This window comes from Stegodyphus dumicola, chromosome 12 (assembly GCF_044657685.1).
Source record: "Stegodyphus dumicola isolate Sdum_Otavi_A_Nest chromosome 12, ASM4465768v1".
Taxonomy (NCBI): domain Eukaryota; kingdom Metazoa; phylum Arthropoda; class Arachnida; order Araneae; family Eresidae; genus Stegodyphus; species Stegodyphus dumicola.
Genome location: NC_140779.1, coordinates 70,976,483 through 70,998,565, shown reverse-complemented (window position 1 = coordinate 70,998,565; position 22,083 = coordinate 70,976,483). Strand labels below are relative to the sequence as shown.

Sequence of the window (22,083 nt, the reverse complement as noted above, 5' to 3'; positions counted from 1 at the left end):
ACTTTTTTTTTTTTTTACATTTACTTGGCGAGTCATTACATTTACATTTACTTGGCGAGTCATTACATTTACATTTACTTGGCGAGTCATTGTTTCCCAAATGATTCAGTATCTATCCAAAGGTAATCTAAACATTTAATCATACCGAAGTATAAAGTTCACATAAACAATTTTAGTGACATAATTTTTAACGACTAGAAACTTTTATCTTGTATTTACTTGTATAGATTACTCAATTTTTCTACCAAAGCTTTTGCTTATGTTAACATTCTGCACACTTTGCAATGCATTTTAAGGAAACAGAACTCGGTTCTTCCATTAATTCCCTATTCATTATGATAAATTTATTCCAGGAACTTCTAATATTTTTATTTTACTTGCCCCGTATTATTTAGTGTTTCTTTTTAGAAGCACATGGAAAGATGTTTTTTCTGAATTTTAGAATCTTTTAAAAATCCCTTCCCTCCTTCTAAAGCCATTTAATCCCTGCATCTCGTTTTATAATTCTATTACTTTTGTTACGGAGAACAAGACACTATGTTTACTTCCCCCCCCGCCAGATGTCTGAGTGACATTTGTTTTCCCAGTGTAAACGTTCCACTGCTCCTGAAATCCTCTGATAACCCAGTCTTAAAAATATGTTCAAAATTATCTTTGGGAGTCAGATTCGCTCCGAGACCAACTAGGAATTTGAACTAAAGTAAAAACATGACTCATCGCATTCTGTACTTGGTTAAAGTTGATTCAAATCATTTTGCCATGAAAGTTACTTATAGTTTAAATCCACTAAACGTGAATTTCCCAATCTATTTTCGAAAAGATTTAATTTGTTTTGGGACAGCCATTTACTAGGAAGACATAATGATATTTGCACTGCTCCATTTCTTATCGTAAAGTTATTTTTTATAATTTTTGACTAAATGCTTTTGAAATACATTTCAGATAAGTTTTTTTCTCCTCCAATGGATGAATAAATTCATGTACCATGTCCCGGCGAAATAGAAAACTCTTCTTAATAAATGCTGCGATACATCTTTCTGTTATCTTCTAAATTATAATATTACATTGCTTCTCATTCTAACTAAGTGATTCAAAAACAATATGAGCTTCTTAATATTTTCTAAATATATTAATTGAACGTTTTCTATTTATATGCCGTCGAAGAATGGCAGATATTATATCCCTCAAAAGCTATCTTACTGTTAAGGTTTTTTTTAATTATTAACCAAGCCTTGTATAAAAAGGGTTAAGCTCCTTTAATTGCGTATTTTTATTATTTATTTAAAAAAATATGGAAAAATTGTTCTTACCAACTCTCATTATAAACTAAAGCTGTCTGTGGAAAACACGAACAGAAAAATTAGAGTATGTAGAATAGCAATGTGGATAGCAGATAATATAATATCTCGGAATTATTTTTATTCATAAATATACCGTATTTAATTGTATGCAATGTGGAAATATAAAAATATTGTACAATAAAAAGATCTCAAAGGCTTATTTTATGCGAATTTGAATTCAGTGATGTTTTCGAACCCTCTTATAAAAATTATTATACTTAAATGCCCTTTTCTGTCATACTTTCTTCATTTCTAATGTATTCCGTATTTACAGTGTGTTCTTTTTGCTTCGAATACTAATTTAATTTACCCAATGAACTTATTGCTTGGATTAAATTTCTTGAAAATACAGGTAAATTGTGAATATTAATTTTTCTGCTATTATAATATTGTGATTCCTGTTTCTTATGTTTTTAATATCCTCTCATTCTGAATTAACTATGAATATCGTCCGCGATGTTACCCTGGCTAATTCGGAGTTGACTGTAAAGTGAATTTAATTAAAAAGCGGGTAATTAAATTTAGAAGTTTAGAGAATTTAATCAGTTTAGATAAGAGGTAAGTTTACAATAACAGAGTGATGGGAACTTAGACCAAGACCACTGTATTCCTGGGAATCGTACTTGCCGTAGAGCTGTGCTGATTTGTTGGCGAGTTTTGACACCTGATTTTGCTTGTAATTAGGATTTTAAGTCTCTAATTAGATATTTGTTTTCAGAATAATTGAAATAATTTACAAATGCATACTTATGTAATTCGTAAGAATGAATGCTTGTATTAACTTATTGCAAATATAATTAAGCTATAACCTTGAATTTTGACAAGATATTCATTTCGAAAATTGAAAACTCTATTACTTGCAGGAATTAAAAAATCCATTATTGACATGGAGAAAAGATATTCTTTTAGGCATAGAAAGCTAAACTGTCGTATATTGCATTTCTGAAGGAAACATCTACTTCAATTTGATTGCCATCAATAAAAGCTGATAGATGCGGTTAACCTATCGAATATGGTTGCAGACGAAAACAAATTACTGACAACCTCTTTTAAAATAGACATTTTCTAAAATGAAAGACAACACATACGTTCTAAAGAGCTCACGGAAAGGAAAACAAATATGTTTTTTCTCACGAAAATACTCTTACGGTTGCAGAAAAAACAAAATCCCAAAACGCATATCCAGGTGCACAAAAGTGAGAAGAAACATCTCGAAAAGAACGGATGAACAAAGCATTTCTAAAAAAAACATAGCTTTTTTTTTTTTTTTTTTCCCTTTCTACTGGCAGGCGGAAAACATGAAGTTTTGTGCAAAGACACTCCACAGAGTAAAAACAACTTAAGAAGAAGTCAATACGTAAACAACGCAAAAAGTGATAAAATAGCTAAAATGTTGGCATAAAAGGAAAAGTAGAACGATGCTTTGGAAATATAGGTCGCTAATTAAAGTTTAAAAAATCGTCAAAAGAGTTCTCATTCTTAGTACAGAATTTTAAATTGCTAGAAAACTAAAATTTCGTTTGAAACCGGCTCATCTACTAATAAAAATGCCTTTTTCAACTCATAAATGAATCTGGAAATTTTAGGTGTGCAAAGCCAAATAAGCTGTTAACTGAGGAGAGACAATGTTTAAGTCCTAATTAAGACTATTTTTTTTCTCTGCTTTGCAAAGAGAGGGGAGGGGAACTTTTGCTTCTCTGCTTTGCAAAGAGAGGGATCATAAAATAAAACGATGTTTCTCCCCTTATAATTAAAAATAAAAAGAGAAAGAAATGAATAAAAATAAAAAATAACTAAAATTTACGTTTCTAAAAATTAAATAGTAATAATAATATAAATGAAAAAATTAACTTTTGAAGAGGAAAGTACTTTAAGTCTAACTCCTGGGAGAGTATGTAGAGAATATTAAATTTTTGGAAACCAAAAAACATAAAAAACACAATACTTTTTGTGGGATTTGAAATACGGATCTTTCAGTTAGCTAGCAGGGTATGCTAATCCCTGGCACAATGAGAACACGCATGGAGGAATGCAAGATTTCCTTACAATCTTTCCCATTCAAAAGATAGTTAGGAAGAAGCACGAAATCCAGTCGACCAAATTTAGATGATGACGAATTACTGTATATCACTTTCACTTTGGGCGCCACGTTAGAGACATATCTGTGTTTTTGCTGCTTTGAAATCAGCTGTGTTTTCAGCCGGATTTCTTCGAGTTATTCAATTATAAGGTATTTCTACCGCTTTCTTAGCGTGCCTTCGTGGTGTAGTGATTCTGCACGCTGGGCCGGTATTCCAGAGGTCTTTCGATTCCCGCCGAAGGCGATTGCTCATGTTTCATCTTGCATGCTTCCAAGAAATACCTAATGTCTCTACACTGTAATTTCTGACAAGCTTCCCATTTAAAATTCGGAAAGTAAAGAAATAAAAGAAAATAAAAGCATAAAAATCATAAAAATATAAAACCTGCAGTCTAATATTTCTTACCCAAACTCCAGTTTAACACCTGAAACAATTTTAACGGAACAATCATAACAGATCTATTAGTAAAAGGCCCACCAGCAGCCAAGCGGTGAAGTCACTGAACACTGGTAGTTCAGTCGGAGGTTCGAATCTCGCGAGTGGATTGACTGCATGGGCATTTTAGTGGTTTCCCCATGTGTAACGTGTGTACGAGTCAGTTTCTCTTAGAACGTCCTCCACGAAGGCATCCCTGCCCGTAGACAGATAGCCCTTTGAAGTAATCACATAAACCCAAACCGTTTAACGGGTATAGTGGTTAGCGTTGCTGAATGCCGTGCCGAAGAATTTTGTATTTAGTTAGATATTTTTAGTAGAATTATAATTAAAATTGTTTTATTTCCCCGGACAATGCAACGAGAGACGAGTTTTAAGAGAGCCGTGCCACGCTGCCGAAAAGTAAAAATATACGAGCACGTGCATTTAACATTGAATATTGAATATCTCTTTTATTTGTATTGAAATTGAATAAATGTAATTGACTACTATGTTAGCTGTAACCGTAATTCCTCTTATTGTTTTCCAGAAATCCCGAGAAGCAAAGAAATTACCAGAAATTTCTCTCGACCGATTGAAAGATATAAAATGCTAGAGACAGAACAATCTCAGCTCAGTTGCTTAGTTACTGTTAATGCGATTTGTTTAGCTTTCTCTTTGAACTGCGTTTTTAGTAGTTTAAAGTCCAGCCACTGGTTGTATTGCGTTCTATTTAACGTATTTGCGTTCTACTGATTATTAGTGCATGATATTGTGAATACTTGTAAGAATATCTCTGGGGAAAAGTCCAGCGATTTCTTATATGTCTTGTGATAAGAATAAATTTTATTAACTTTTTATAGAGTTGTGCATTTAAGCTATTACGGACGCGTCCGCACACGCAACAATATTTTTAATAAGGTTTATAATACTGTGTTTATGTCAACTGAATAGTATCACTGTATTTTTGTTTCCCTAATTTTTATATCCCTAAAAAATACAACTAATGTTATTAATCTAATACTAATATTATTAATCTAATATTAATATTATTAATCTAATAATTTAGTTGATTAACTCAATCATCCCTAATTTTTTTTTGTTTTTTTTTGTTTTTGTTTTAAAGAAAGTAGAAAGTAGATGTTATCTTCTACAAATCTTATAGGCAAATTTATTATTCTCTATTCAACAGTTATGTAACTTCAGTTGAACGTAGCTACAGTTTTATAATAAGTGCATTTACTTTGGTCATTTGAGTATACTGATTTTAATCGTTTCTATTGTAACTGTTTAAATAAAACTGTGAATTTTGTATTTAATTCATAACGGGATCTACTAACGTTATGCAACTGTAAATTTTGTATTTAATTAGCAATGTGCTTTGTTAACGACTTTGCAAAGTAACCTTTTGAAACTGTTTAGTAAAATGAATCTTTAGAATCCAACAAATAGGATATATAACTACTAAAACTAATTCATAACAAACAGCTGTATTTAGCATCCTAGCATCGAAAATGTGTAGTATGTATATAAATTCTTTCTGGGGTTTAAATCCGAAGACTGCGGTGGCTAGCTCATTACAGAGTCATTTTTTTCTCCTGTGCATCCTGCTCACCTTTTTGACAAATTTTGATTGATCATTCATGAAATATGTATAAAATAATTTATGAGTTTATTTCTATGTAATAAAATTTGGTATCGATTGCATAGTAGACCCACTAGTAACCGATCGGAGGAACAGCTGCACACTAGTAGTTTGGTCCGGTTCAAATCTCGAAGTATGAAACGTAGGGAGAAAAATCTCGAAGTTTTCAAATTTCGTTTTCATCGATTAATTAAAGTATTACGGAGAGAATATTTTTCATTATTTTAGGCAAGAAAACTAAAATCGATTTTAACTGAAATTCAGCTGAAGTTTTTCGAAGCGTGTCTTCAGGTTTGAACAAGTTATTTTATAAAGGTTTTTAATATTTGTTAATTCAAAAATAGTTATTTTTTAAATACTCTAACAAAGGTTAGAAAAGAGTAGAATGATGACGTTCGTTTGCTCCGTAACTCCATACTTTACTTTTAAGATTATTTGCAAAGAGCATTAACTAAAATATTTCATATTCAGTGGATTGTATCGAAGAGCATGTCTCCTTAAGGCGACACCTCTTAAAGTGACCAGGAGTACAGATAAGCTTTGTACAAAACATCTCCTGTCTAAGAAGATCAGGCTAAAAGTGATTGGTATTTCTGCGAGTATAAACATCTTACAAAACATCATCTTACTAAGGCGACCACTTCTACGGAAGACCAAAGTCATCTTGAAAAATGGCTTAAAGGAAAGCTCATTGTACTATTATTATTATTTCATAAGGAACATATATGTGGTCATAATAAAAGCATGCAATAATTATAAAAAATAATAAACGAACTCCATATTAGGCGTCTCGAAACTATTCTTCTGTACCAATGTACATTGCATATAGTGTTAATTTTTTTTATTTAATTACAGTAATGGTAAAAACGTTTATGAAATAATGAATTATATAATGGGCTATATGCTTGCATATATAAAGTTTATGCATTGTAAATTACATTAGTTTCATGTTTCATTTACATTAGTTCATTTCTAAAAAGTAGTATATTGCTTTAATTAGGTTGTTAGGTAATGCAAGGATTTAATTCAAAAGAGAAGTTACAGTTTTTGTGCCACGTCGAATGACAACACCTTTGAGAATCAATAATTTTCCAGGAAATAGAATAAATGTTTGAGTAGTGTTACATAATGGGGATAAATCAAACACAATTTGTGTAAGTTTTAAAAAACCCAAAATGATGAAAAGATTCGTTACGTCTAGCTTTTATGCCAAATGACTGCTGCAGCTATCGCAGTTCCATAAATCAGTGGAATAACAGGAAACCGAATATAGTTTTAATGTAAGCTGTGCTGCGAATGAAGCAAAGATTTGGAATCTGCTCACGTAGTTGTCCAAAGAGTGGGCGGCGAAAATTTCAGCGTGTTTTGCTTTGTTATGTGGTTATAAATGTTATTCATAATTGTTATTTAATAGTTTTTAATAATTATACTCTCTAGACAACCCACAATTCTAGAACACGTCTTAGAAAGATGATGGCCAATACCAATGTTATTTATGTTTTTAGAAATTCAATATTAGACAGTTCAAAAATGAACTTCTTAGGATTGAGACAACAAGGTTTTGCTGTATCTAAACGTTATTACTTTTATCTTCTAAGATTTTTTCTGTCCCTCATTCATTTTTCTTTTTCAGAGCAATTGCATGTAAGTGGGTTGAGATGTATTGCAACTATACGTATGTGGGTCACGAAGCTACAAATTTGGAGAGCATTGCACTAAGATAAGGTGAAATCTCCAGAGTTCTTATTAACGTTTGTATCATTCATGTACTGACTTCTTTCTTTAGCGTTACTGTTACGTTATGTTATGTTACACTTTCATACATTTGTTATCTAAGAAAACTGACACGATTTATCATTGAGTGAAACATAAGAACTTTAACTGATTTTCTACACTGCCTGGCAAATATCTAGTTTTGTAACAGACCTATTTAAGTGTAATTGAACTATTTTATTCACGCCATGAACTCACGAACTGTAACCGAACTATTTTATTTAAACTGTAACCGAACTATTTAATCGCCATCTCGTGGCGATATGAAAAAACGTCAGTCGACCTCCAGCCGCCATGATGATAGCTTACTATGTTATGTTATTCTCAATGTTTGATGTTCCATTTGGTATATGTTTCATTTTTATGTATATTTCTTTTCTTTGTAACCGTTCCTGTGTGCTCTGTTAATAAATCCGTTTAAAGCTAGCCGGCATTAGTGTCTATTGAGGAACGGCTACATCACATTGGCGCCCAACTAAATTTGAATCCAAAATGGCGCAACAAAATGTTTAGAATTTCTGTTTGGCTTTAACAAGCTCTTACTCCCGAATTTAACTTTTAGTTGCTGGAGATCGGCTCAGTTTCTTTTCAGGTGTGGACTACTGGTCAAATATTCTGGAAACCAATTCTGGAATTAAAATTGTCATACCGTGCTGCTAGCACATCGAATCATCAACTGGACAATTTCAACGGAAAAGATAAGTTTCGTTTACATTATCGTTTAATCTGAGTTTAAAGTTCTTTTAAACTGATTATTTATTATAAGCTGCTTCTTAAAGCAAATGTAAATTCTTTACTGAAATCTCATTTATTGATACTACATAAGAGTATTAAACGAAAGCAAACAGCTTTCTGTTAACCAAACGTTATTTCTTGAATTGTAATTTGTTATTTTAAAATGTTAATTCGCATAGTAAATTAATTTGTGAATAATATTGTTTCACTGAATACATGTTTTGATGTTAAAGTTTGAATATATTCATGGACGTTGTTCATTAGAATTTATTAGTTTCGCTTCTGACATACAGCAGCAGATGTTTTCCCCCTCCGCGGAAATGTTTAGACTAGCGATGATTTATGATGTGTTTACATCAAATCTTTTATTATTTTTATTTCCTTTGAGTGCTGTTGTTCCTTATTAAATGTTTTATTCTACATAAAATAAAATATTGTACTTGTTGATTTATCTTTCGACGAACATTTTGAGAAAATGATTATAGTATAATACTTTAAGAAAATACGATTGTTTTCCTTTAATGAATGCATGTCTTGAAAATATTTCTTGAAGCGAAAGAAAATAATTATGAATAAAATCGAATGACTATTTAAATAAAGTAAAAGAGTTACTAAGTGTGTGTTGCTTAATCAGCTTAATATTTTTTTAAGATTAAGATTTCGAAGAATTCAGCTTAAATATAAAAGCTTATGGTAAGACATTTATGTATGTTTTTGTATGTTTTGCTAAGTAGTAAACAATTTTTGAGCAATTTATTATATGTTAGTTTATTGATACAAGTTGAATTTATGAGGGCATTTTATGATATTTTTACGACTCCGAAATAATAAACTTTGTGAGTATTATTGTTTACAATTATAAATACTGTTTAATAGTGGTATATAAATGTACGAGTAACATTGTTTACATTCATACATGCTGTTTAATAAGGGTATATACATTTTACTTAAAGGTATAATTATTAATTCTAAAATACTGTATTGTGAATAAAATCGAAATAACAACAAATTCAACTTCATATTTTCCCTCCCCCCTGACCTCTCATATAATTATGGCTTACCTTGCCAAAGCACGAAAAGAGGATTTAAAAACTCTCGCTGCAGAACTGGGTTTCACTGTAAACGACACTATGCGAGTAATAGATCTTAAAGATCTTATTGTCAATTCTGACACTTATGATGAGGCTTTTACCAGGAATCTTCTGGAAACTTTAATCGAAACTAGACAACAAAAACAACGTGAAAGCAACGATCTGGAGACACGTCAAAGAAAAGAACAAGAACTTTTATTAGAATTGGAACGTTTAAAATTAAACCTGGCAGCTGCTAGCTCAAACCCTAACTATGCCGCCTTTGCTTCAAATGCAGCTATTGGAACAAATATTCAACACCTAATCCCTAAATTTACAGGAACTTCTGACATTGCAACCTACCTGTAAATTTTTGAAAGACAATGTGAGAAAGTTAATATAAAACAAATAGATTACATCACTCATCTCCTACCTCTTCTGCCTATAGACATTTCGCAAATTATTTTAAGAGAACCAAAAGACAAATTAGAAGATTATTCTTACATCAAGAAGATTCTGCTACAAAGATTCAAATTAAATGCTGAATCATTTCGAATTAAACTTACTACACACCAAAAACACCCTGGGTCTTTATGGAAAGATTTTACTTACGAATTAAACAATTATCTCGAAGAGTGGCTCCATAGTCTCGATGTTACAGACTTTGAATCACTCAAAGACTTGGTCCTGACGGATCAGCTTAAAAGAAGAGTCAGTAGTGACGTTAAGGAGCATTTTATTGATACTTGGGGAAAAATAAAGAGTTCATTTGAATTAGTACAGAAATTGGATGATTATGAAGCTGTACGTGTTAAAAATACGAGCTATAAAACTGAACTTCCTGGCAGGCGGAACTATTCTTACAAACCGACTAATCCATCCAAACACAAAGTAGAAAATCGAACAAGTGACATACAGGGAACTCATAAAACCTTTTCAAATCGTGTTCAGCAACAAACAGAGGAAAAGCGACCTCCTTTAACATGCTATGGGTGCGGAAAAACTGGTTTTATCAAGTCTAAATGTCCAGACTGTAACCCCCCAAAGACTTCAAATTCATCAAATTTTGGCACTATCCAAATCCGATCCTGTTTATCTTCCACTCGGACTGCTGTATTTCCAATTAGTATTGGTGGTGTTTCCGGTACAGCTTTCGCCGACACTGGTGCTAGTCACTCAATTGCAAGTGAATCCCTCTATCATATTCTGCAAAAACAAAATGCAGTATTTGAAAAGACAACACTACAGGTGTCTTTCGCTGATGGTTTGGTATCTGAAAAAGAGGTACTTCGCACCGAACAAATCATTCTTCTCGAAGGCAGAGAGTTCAAAACTCCACTCCTTGTGTTGCCTGATGCCAAAAATAACTCGACTCTGTTAGGAATTGACTTTCTTCAAAAAGCTAAAATTGTTTTAAATCTTGCTGAAAATAAGTGGAACTTTTCTGATGAACCTCGAAGAAAATATAGCTTCGTGAAACCTCATCAATCCCAAGTACTGGAAGAAACCCCAGTTGTTGTAAACAACTGCCGACTACGAGAAAATGAAGGACAGCAATTAACTACAGCCCAAAGGCTTGCAACTGATGCATTGCTTAACAAATATCACACTGTCTTCAAAGTAGGGGGAGAAACCACTAATCAAAAGCCATCTGGCTTACTTCAAACTCCAGTCTATGCTCAACGTTTTGAGACCTTGTCAATTGATCTTTTCGGTCCCCTTCCTGAAACACCGTCTGGTGAAAAATGGATTTTTATTGTGCAGGACTGTGCTACGAAGTGGACAGAACTATTTGCTTTAAAGGAAGCCACGGCCAGAGAATGTGCCACTATTCTTTTGGAGGAAGTCGCCCTTCGATTTGGGTTACCCAGGAAAATAATAAGTGATAATGGTACCCAGTTTACTAGTGCTGTTATGCAACAACTATGCTATATCTTGAACATTGATCAAAGTCTTACTCCTGTCTATCACCCACAATCTAACCCAGTTGAAAGGAAGAATAGAGATCTGAAACCACGTTTAGCAATACTTGTTGGTAACGACCATCAGTCATGGAAGGATAAACTGCCATTAATAAGGTTTGCTTTGAATACAGCCAAATGTGATTCAACTGGACATTCTGCTTCTTTTCTTCAATTTGCACAAGAGTTACGAACCTTAGATGATGTAAAGCATGATATAAAAGCCGTAATTGAGAACGATAATTTTGTTCCCGAAATTACTCCATATTTGAAACGTTTTGCAAGAAATGTACAACAGGTACGAGAAAGAGTCGAAATGCATCAAGATAAACAGAAACGTTATGCTGACAGAAAACGAAGAGAAACACCGAAATTCGTTCCTGGAGATAAAGTTTGGGTCACCCTCCACCCAATCAGCAAAGGTCCACTGAAGAAAACTGCTAAATTCATGCCCAAGAGAGATGGTCCTTTGATAGTGACTACAAGATCTCCAACCACTTATGATATTGCCGATCCTCATGAACCAGACAAAATTCTCGGCAAGTATCATGTTTCAGCCTTGAAACCATATCAAGATCGAAATAAGCAAAACTCAGCTCGTGTAATTCCAGTGGTTCCCTTAAAGAAAAGAGGACGCCCGAAACGTGTAATACCATCCGAATCTGAACCTGTTGCACAAGGTGCTGGTGACGCAAAATCTACTCCTCGTCAAACTGGAGCCCGTCCATCTGATTCTCCGCCCGCTGCACAAAGTAGACAAATGTCAGTTCCTGACTTCTTGCCGAGACGTCTACGAAGTCAGAGGGGGAGGATGTAACAGACCTATTTAAGTGTAATTGAACTATTTTATTCACGCCATGAACTCACGAACTGTAACCGAACTATTTTATTTAAACGCCATCTCGTGGCGATATGAAAAGACGTCAGTCGACCTCCAGCCGCCATGATGATAGCTTACTATGTTATGTTATTCTCAATGTTTGATGTTCCATTTGGTATATGTTTCATTTTTATGTATATTTCTTTTGTTTGTAACCGTTCCTGTGTGTTCTGTTAATAAATCCGTTTAAAGCTAGCCGGCATTAGTGTCTATTGAGGAACGGCTACATCACAGTTTCCAAAATGATGCCATTCAAGACAATATCTTTATTTTATTTTCCCAGTTATAGACGTGAAATTTAAATGAGCAGTTTAAAAACAACATAATTTAATAATTTAAATCTTAATTTAATATTTTGGTAATATTTTTGATTGAGGTAATTTAAAACACATTTGATTTATAACATATTTATTGATAATTACGAACATTTCATGCTCTGTATTAATTAATGAAATATGTTTTTAACATTACGCAGTTAGGCACCTAGGAGCATAATCATCTGACAATTTGTAACATTTTCTAACAATATGTTTTACAATCCCAGCATTCTTTCTCGATGACACTGTGTTAAATATAATTCGAATATTAACTTCATATATCAGTTCTTGAAATTGAATTTACCTTACTAAATGTTCTCATTAAGAAGATTAGTAGTTTTATAAGTAGAATATTTGCAATGGCAATATGCATCGTATCCATAAAAGTCCATATGCAGGCTTTCTTTTCACAACCATTGGTCGTAGATGTACTGTGCTTCAAATAATAAAAATGTTTTAAATGACACAACTGTAGTACATGTTTTGGTACTTTTTAATTAAAAATGAATTTTGTAAAAATAACGAAACATTTTTTATACCATCGCCCGGTAGCTATAGTTATATTCAGTAAAAGTTTATAATCATTCTAAAAATTAAAACTCAAAACATTTGATTCCTGTAAGGCAAAAATTGACCGAGATATTTAGCTTTAAAAGTTGAAGGCTTGGACGACTGAACTGTGAAATATTTAAATTTGTATATATCTAAAAATTAAATATGAATTTAGAAGAGGATTTCTGGTGGTAAGAAATTAAGTGACGAGCATTTTTATGAAGACTTTTGTGAAAAATTCTGTTCAATATAATTTTCTTCAAAAAAGGAGATCTAATTCACAGTCTTCCAAAATTCGGGTTCTAGCGAACATTGATAGGCTTTAGTATGAACATACAGGGTGTCCAGCTAAGATGTTATAAATTTCGAGGGGAGTAGGGTACATTTAGACTATTCGCAATCACATAAGAATGCCGAGTCGGAAACGCCTTCTTAATGCGGTAGAGGGCATTAAATAGGCGCGGGCGTTTCGAGCGTGTTTGTTTCGTAGCTTCATTTCGCGTTTCTGAAACATAAAACGGAAGGAAAGGAACGAATACAAAATAGGACAAATAAAGGCGTTTATTACTCGCTGTTCATAAACATAAAAATAAAAATAACAAAAAAGCACAACTCATATCAGAGGAGGTGTTCGAATTGACGACCCACTTATGTGATGCAGGCCTCACATCTTCCCTGCATGGAAGCTCCAACACTCAAACGTTTCAGGAGTTTCTTGGACTTCCCCGGCAGCTACAACAATGCGTACTATAAAGTCCTTGGCGCTGTCAACGGGGAATGTGTAGACAAGGGATTTCATATACCCCAGAAGAAATAAACCATACACGATAGATCTGGCAATCGGGCAGGCCAATTCATTGAACCACTACGGTCGATTCAAGGTTGGCCAAATGTTGCATTCATGTGATTACGTTCAGAAAGGTTGAAATGAGGGCTCCATCGTGCTGGTACTGCAGGGAAGGATGCGTCGCAGTGGAAAATGTGCGTTGTTCTATAATTCTGTTACACTTGTTCCAAGAATATTAAGTAGTCAGCACCTTTAAGGCAATAGGTATGGCCCAATGAGGCGATGCCCTACATTGCCGGCCCATACGTTTATAAGGTATTTCTCTGGCCTTCTTAGCATGTTTTCGAAGTGTGGTATTTAACCCACTGGGCGCGTATTCCAGAGTTCCGTGGTTCGATTCCCGGCGAAGGCGTTGCTCATTTTTCACGTCTCCTGTTTCAAAAATACCTAATGTCTCTACAGTGGCGACCGAACTAAACAGAGTGGTGGATGATGCTGCTCCACACCTAGGATTTAGTAACTAGGTCCCCTAAAAACCCCAGTCGCCCTTTAAAAGGGGGAGTTTATAAGGTATTTCTCCCGCTTTCTTAGCACGAATTCGTAATGTAGTGGTCTGCACGCTGGGCGCGTATTACAGAGGTCCGCGGTTCGATTCCCGGCGAAGGCGTTGCTTACGTTTCATGTCTCCTGCTTCACAAATACCTAATGTCTTTCTACACGTTTGACCATAAAACGTCTCTGTGCAGCCAGAATATGTATCCCATGTGGGTTCGCGATCACTCATGCATGGTTGTTATGAGTACTGAAAATACTCTTTCTCGTGAAATACATCTCATCTGTGAACAACAACACGGAAGCTGAGAAACGGGGATCTGCAGCTCATTTCTAAAAATACCAATGTGAAAAATGCCCAATTCGGTTGAAATTCACATGCTTCTAGTAACTCGATGCGTTGTAAGTGATACGGATGCATGCCATTGCTATTCAGAATCCTCCACACGCTCTTGCGTGAAATCCCAATGTGTTTCTATATACCTCGTGTTCTTCTACTGGGAGTGCTTTCTGCCTGATCTAACACAGTTTCCTCTTTGGCTGGTGTACGTGTCGTTCGATCTCAATTACGTATAACCTTATAAAAAGAACTGTTGTCACGTAATTTCTGGTGTAGGCGCGCAAACATGGTATCGGAGGAAGTTCGCCTCAACGAATAGCTTTGAACGCAAAATCTCTGTGCGACCCACCATTACATTCTGCAGCACCGTATCTGCTTTCTCTGAGTTCACGTAGTCTGTAATCCAACAGACTTTGTGTCTTCGTGCGAAAGGAAGCTTCATATCTGTATCGATATCGGTAACGTTATATAGCGATAGTGCGAATTTCGCAATGTATCCGGCTGAATAAAAACGTTGCCCTAAAGGCACGACGATTTTTTTCTAGGTTTGAGAGATCAAGCTAGATATATTATGGATTGAAATTTGATATTAAATCCATAGTAGGGATAAAAATAGATACACAAAACATAAAAAATTTCAATAAAGACTGAAAACTAACTGTAGTATACAATAAACAAATACAGGCGTTCATGTGTAGAGTTTAGGGAGGAAAATTAAATCTTTTAGCACACTTGCAGTGACGTAATTCTTTATCTTATTGCAGAATTTGGTATTGAAACAAGAATGAGATGATTACAAGAGGTAGCTTTTTCATAGACATTTCTATTGATTTTGTTGAGAAACTTATTATTAGTTTTTTAATGCTGGGGTCCTCATACGATCTTTGATTGCGCACGTAGAAATGTGCGTTAGTAATGATGCACAGATATTTACTTCACACTTGTTGGAGTTTGAGCAAGTCATTTTTGGTAAGAGTAGTCCAAGCCGGTGAAGCAAAGGTAAGAACTGGACGCTAAGTTGAGATATAAATGATATATGATACATTCTTTCTCAAGTCTAATTTAGAATAATGCCAATAATCATAAAAAAGCAGCTGATGACCTGTTGCTTTATTCTTAATATTTTCGCTGTGATCCTTCTAATTTAACTTTCTATTGAATGTAAAACAAAGGCTTTGCGAAGCTTTGGAGTAATTTCATCAAAAAGAGTCAGGTTCTTTTTTAGGTAAAATATTCATGCAACTGAGACTTATGGTCGTTGATGGATATTCTCCATTTTGTTCACCAGTTTTGAATTACTGGCATTAACGCTTGGAGCTTTCGGGCCGCATGATTTGTGTTTGCTGATTTGACTGCCAAGGCGATATCATCACGATATCATCACCATAAGAGCCCATAAAATAATTTATTGGTTTGGGAAAGTCGATTACGTAGACGTAGAGGATAGGGCCCAAGATAGAGCCCTACTGAGCTCCAGCTCTAATTTCTCGTAAATATGATTGGGCTTTACCAATAGCAATTGCAAATGCAACCGAGCGGTCTAGATGTAGCTTACCTCCCCTCGAAGTTCGTAACATTTTAGATGAGACATCTTGTATAGCCAACTCGTAACATTATCTACATAAATGAAAATAAAAGAAAATTAGTTTAAATATTTTTTGTCGGTTGATTGCTAAATTAAGACTCCTAAAGTAAAAGAATCTGATGTGGACACTACATGACTACCTTGTACGGCCTATTAAATTATACGCATTTTTTGCTACATTTCATTTAAATTTATTTCCTCGAATTTGAATAGAGATACATTTTTCATTCAATTAGTTCAGTTCTCTCTTCGCTTCAAAGCAAAAATACTAAATATCTTCATTAAAAATGGAACAATATAGAAAAGCATAAAAAAACATTGTACAAAACATCGTGAGAGAAAAGAAAGAAATAAAGAAAATTGCAGTTTTAAAACATCGTGGCGTGGAGCATCGTTGTAGAGAGTAAAGTGATTTAAAACACCGTCACAGTGCCTGATACTACGCACAGCAATTAATAGAATTTTAAACATATGTTACTATCCGTTTAAAATCATTATTTAAATTAACCTCTTTTATAAAGACATATTAATAGATTTTAATTAAAAAATACAGTATAAAATGATTAGAAAGAGGAAAAAACAATCATAAGTTTAAAATTTTATTTACTGCTATACGCAGCATCAATTTTTGTTAATTTCTAGAGCTGAAGTGCTCATATTTTCTTCTTGCTTTTTCAGTAAAAATTTATTAATTAATGCAAGATTATAAATTATGGTCTGCGCTGATTGGTAGATGTTTTGTTTTTATCACGATATTTTATAGGATGATATTTTAAAACTGCGAAGTTTTTACATTAGTTTATTTTTCTTTTAGGATATTTTATACAAACTATGCTATAAAACCGCGATATTCTCCTTCCTTTCTTTTCTCCCACGATGTTTTTTACTACTGCGTTTTTCACTTGAGTAGTTTCCTCTGCGACGTTTTCGTCTGCGATATTTTGGTTGCGATGTTTTCACCTGTAGCCATCCTTTTGTCTATGGATTTTACTCGTATTTTGCCAGAGCAGAATTTTATATGTTAAATAAAAACAATATAGTGCCTCATAGATGTAAAAATTAAAAATTATAAAAACAAAATCCAATAAATATTTCGCTTCTTCTTTTTAATTGAAGTAGTAATGTCCATTGCTGTAAATTCATAAATATTAATCTTAAAAGGATAAAAACTAAATCCAAAAAGAATTCTAATTAAAAGCTCGGGCATTTATTTGTTCCTGCTTTCTTTTTTTAGAACATAAAACATTAATAGAAAAAGTCAAAATGATGAAAAAGAATGTTTTTGTTTAAACTAAATTGAAAAAAATAATTTATAAAGAGTCAATTAAACATTTATTACAATTTTTTTTATAACCATTAAGTTTTTTTTTGTGTGCATATGGTAGTGTAGCATGCAAAAGTATTCGTGGTATAAAATAAAATAGCATTCATTGTAAAATGTCAAGAAGGCTAGATAAGATAAGTTATTAACTGATTTTTTATAATAACAAAGACAAATTAAAGCTCTTTTGCATCGTTAATTAGCAACAGCGTCTCTTCTTGATGTACAGGATTTTTCGTGTACTGAAAACAACACTTTTTTGAATGTTTAAAAATAACTAAATAACCAAAATTCCCTGACTGTCATTACAATAAATGCGCATTTGTCTTTTAAAACCGACAATTTTGGTATCGGGGTTAAGTTTTGTTTATTCTTTAATCGAGGTATTATTGTAATATCTTTCAATACAAGTAGTACAAAAGAATGAAATAAAATTACGAATATTCAGAAAATAAGCGTATAATCAATTTCATAAGCATGAAAATAGAGGAGGATATTTGATAAATGGAAAGTGGGAAAATGGGGAAAATGGGATAGGGGTACAGAATGAAAATAAATAAATAAAAGAAGCTTTTATATCAGATAAAACTTTTCTGGAAGGTTTGTATTAGGACTCGATAACAGAAATTCTGGATGATCAAGGACGTATTCGACACGCTGTTCTTTTGCCCCGGGGTAAATAGAAATGAATCATCTGAAATTGGTCCCATTTTCAAAACTTTCTATTACTTTCTTCGTTGCGTTCGATTTTTCTTCCGATAGAAATTCCGTACCTTGAAACAATGGCTCTCGACACTTTTCAGCTGTTATTGTGAAAGTCTTGGCATTTCTGAAATTGAATTATTGCATCTATTCCATTTTTATCAAAAACAAAGAAAAGTGAGAAATCGAAAACTAATTACCGTGTTCTCCAGAATCTTTTCTTTCTTTATTTTTATTGATTTTTCCCCCTGTAGACTAGAGAAGGATATTTGATAATGTTCTCCTCTATTCTACAGGATAAGTGTCATAATTCTGCATAAGTGTCAACTAGAGGAATTTAAATATTTCGAATTAAACCGACTAGTTTTTGGGATCTAATATATAGGAATAATGACAAGAATGATGTAGGAGATATGTTATCATATGAATTTTTGTGTTAATAAGTTTTATCATGAAATCGTGGGAGGAGGAGAGAAAATTGCAATTAAACTTTTGATTACAATCTAACATCTAAAAGACGTGTTTACCATTAAAAATAATCCCACAAATTTCCTTTTAATCTAAAAAATATAAAAAACAAATAATTCTGTATCAGTTGTATAAAGCGTTAGAAATATACTTTATTAATCACAATAAAGCTACAAATTTCATAAAAACTGTCAATTGGATTTATTACAAATGTATTTTTAATCAATTAGATTGTAAGGTTGTATGTTAACTAACTCAATTATCTTACTACTTTAGCTTTGCTTTCATTTGTATTTCCGTCGCCTCCTACCAGAATGCAGATTGGTTAAAGTAAGTGCAGAACTCTTGAGTTTAGACGAACAGACTTTTGGAGCATAGTGCTGATTGTTACTTAGTTTCACTTTCTTGAAAGATGAGTTTGACTAAGCTTTGATAAAAATAACTTAAATTAACAGCTTTTGTTTTGCGACCACTTAGCCAATATTTGGAAGAGCATGTTGCTCTTGTTTTTCCAATTCAGTAAAATTTGAACGTATAATTTTGAATTACACGCAATTAGTGGAGTTTCATTTCTGTTAAACTTTTCAGTCTGTACAGTTATCAGGTATTCAATCTTCTAACTTGCTAAAAAGCCCTAATTCCCTTTGTGCGATGATGATGACACGTGATGGCATTCTACGATTGTAAATGAGGGGAAGGCTAGCACGACATTGAAATGACTACCCTTTATAAAAACGTTTATATGAATGCATGAATATTTTGACTTTTATATGGTATATAGTTCAGGTGTTCTGTAGAGACTTCTCTTTTTTTATACTTTTGCAGGTAAATATAAAATGGTTTTCTAAGAAGTGAACGCCATTTGGATTGCACTGATTATTGGATTTAAAGCATCAATTTGAGGAAGTAGTTCTGCTGTCCAGTTTACAGGCAACAAATCCAGGCTGTTACCTTAGTAGAAGTTCCAGTATCAATTGATAATGTCGAGTGTCGCTAATTTCTTCGGCTCCTTTGACTAAAAAATGAATAGTCGTTTTCTGGATGCTGCATTATTTTAGAATTGAACAGGCCAACGTTCTTTCACGAAAGGGCTTGAAATTACTGAACCAACATACCAAAGGATCTCATATCTTCAATTAAGCTATACATCAAACAGAGTTTTAATCAAAAAAATAAAATATACTGCTGCCAGAATCGAGACAACCATGGAAGGCTGCGATTTTTTAGGATATTTTCAGTAGGCCATAACGTGAAGCTGTGGTCCAGTTTCGACTATTGTCGTGCCATAACTGTATGAAAAAGTACCTCCACTGTATTGGTATATATAATAATCCTTGTTGTCCCTTTCATAGTGCAACGGAACATATCAAGAGAGTCGTCTACATCTTTACGATTCGCAATGACTATAAGATAGTTATTTCCTTCGTAGCAGATAGCAGTATTATCAGCAAGAGGAATAGTATTAGCAACAATATAGTACCAGACAGCGGTAAGATAGTTAATAACACTATTCTTTGTATAGTATTCTTCGCAGTGACTACAAGATTGCCTTGTGCTGTCGAGTAAAAAAACTTTTAAGGCAATCACTTCAGTTCGTTATTGTTTTGTATTATTAGTATATGTTACTCCTAATATTTTTAATTTTGTAAATTGTCTTGCCATTGGGGAAAAACTGAATACCTAATATTTTATGAAACGGCTACATTCTAACAAGCTACTCTTCTTTACGATGCGTGAAAAATAAATTATAGGTCTTATTTATCGGGCAGAGACAGCACTTAGGAAAGCTCTGCTTTTATATTCTTTCCGTTCTTTTCATCCGTTAATATCGCCAGGACTGAATTTTACACGTTAAGTGAAAAGTTTACATTTCCTTCGCGATACAATATTAAAGGAATTCTTCTTTCATTACAAACTTCTATTGGAGTGGTATCTATTGAATAAACTGGCGTTCCTGTCTTCCTTCGATTAAAGATTTAAAATATCAGCTACAAATGTGATCGCGAATTCGAAACACCAGAAAACTTCTGAAAATAGATAGTTAAACATGTAATCCGTCTAGCAAATCGGAAATAAAAATGGCGAAACAGTAATGCATAGAGAGATAAAAATGACGAAACCTTAATGACTGATTAAATCAACGTGAATATCTGTTAATGGAGAAGCTCAACTATTAACTGAAGATTACCAATTTCGTTTTCTTTCACATGTCATTTTTTACAATGTTTACTCACTTGCTACACAAAATGTATGCAGATGTTAAATAATTCTATTCCAAACAAATTGTGTTAATGTGACGATACGCGACACAATTACAAATAAAGGCAATTAATCCTTGGCTCTGAATTTTAATGAGTAAACGCTAGTGTTGTGACAAGCACGTATTTGCATATCAGAAGGGGAAATTCTATATTAAATGATAATAAAGTGTGTTTAACTAATTACTCGCGAATGTTCTATTAATGAAGAATCAAAACCGGGAAGTATTCCTGAATAAGATTTATGATGCCACGAGCTATAGTTGTTGTTTATTATTATTATCATTAATTCACAGCATGATTCTCAGATCATTCTTAATATGAACGAATATTTCAATGTGAATCCTCAATCACTTGGAAAAAATAAGTAAATCACACTGTTGCCAGATTTACCTATTTAATTTTTAATTTTTTGGGTTTTACAATTTACTACCATTACAAGAAACTCGAATATAGGGACGCTTGCATACACTAAAGAAAAACAAAATTTCACTTGGAGCAGGATTATTAAACATGGAAGGCAATTTAATGTTCAACATAGCAGAGTAAGTAAATCAAATTTCGGATATGACACTCAAATGTTTTCCTCCGAACTGTTATTTATACATAATATTTCCAATCCTTTACTTTTTGAAATTTCAAGCTTCAAAATTCAAGTGATGAATGGGTTAGAGTTTCTCCTCTATACACGAATTCAGAAGCAAAAGAATTTTACTTCCTCTCAGCTTCTCATCACATAAGAGGAATTAATTTGGGGCTTCCTTTAGCTAAAATGATAGGATAATAAGACAGCAGAAATATTAATTTTCGGTGATTTCCGAGCATGCGTAATATGTGTAGTTGCTTCCTAACCGATTTTGCTACGTGAATGAATGCATGTAAGATAAAATTCTATTTAAATATGCATTAGCCTCTTAATACTCCTTTTTAAATCGGTAATTTCCTATTTATATTCTAAAAATAGCAATATATTTATACCAATCTTTCTCAAGTCGTCTATATTTTACATAACGCTAATGATGCACGTGCACTGTGGAAAAAAAAGGGGAGGAACAGTTCTATATCTCTCGTTCTCCTGAATCGATTGACGAAATTCACCTTGCGTTTTTAATGTCTGGAAAGCGCGACTTAGGATATGTATTAGATTTATGTGTATCATTGTTCTAATATAGGTATTTTGATGTAAAATTAGACATTTTCTGAAATGACATGTAAATTTTTTTCCATATTTCGATTCTACGACTCAAATTATGCCAAACTGCCAAGTTTTGTAAATACATTTTTAAATTTCCTCATAAATTT

The 22,083-nt window shown here is 33.2% G+C and overlaps 1 long non-coding RNA gene across 2 annotated transcripts in view; it reads left to right on the top strand.

Annotated features, from left to right (window-relative positions):
- Positions 1-22,083, top strand: part of LOC146993689 (uncharacterized) — a 201,745-nt gene that overhangs the window by 51,582 nt on the left and 128,080 nt on the right. Inside the window, exon 2 of one of the 2 annotated variants that reach the window (XR_015038231.1) lies at positions 7,114-7,205. The exons of the other annotated variant lie outside the window; for it this stretch is intronic. This is a non-coding gene — a long non-coding RNA (uncharacterized LOC146993689). The remainder of the gene's footprint in view (positions 1-7,113; positions 7,206-22,083) is intronic. 2 annotated transcript variants of the gene reach the window in all.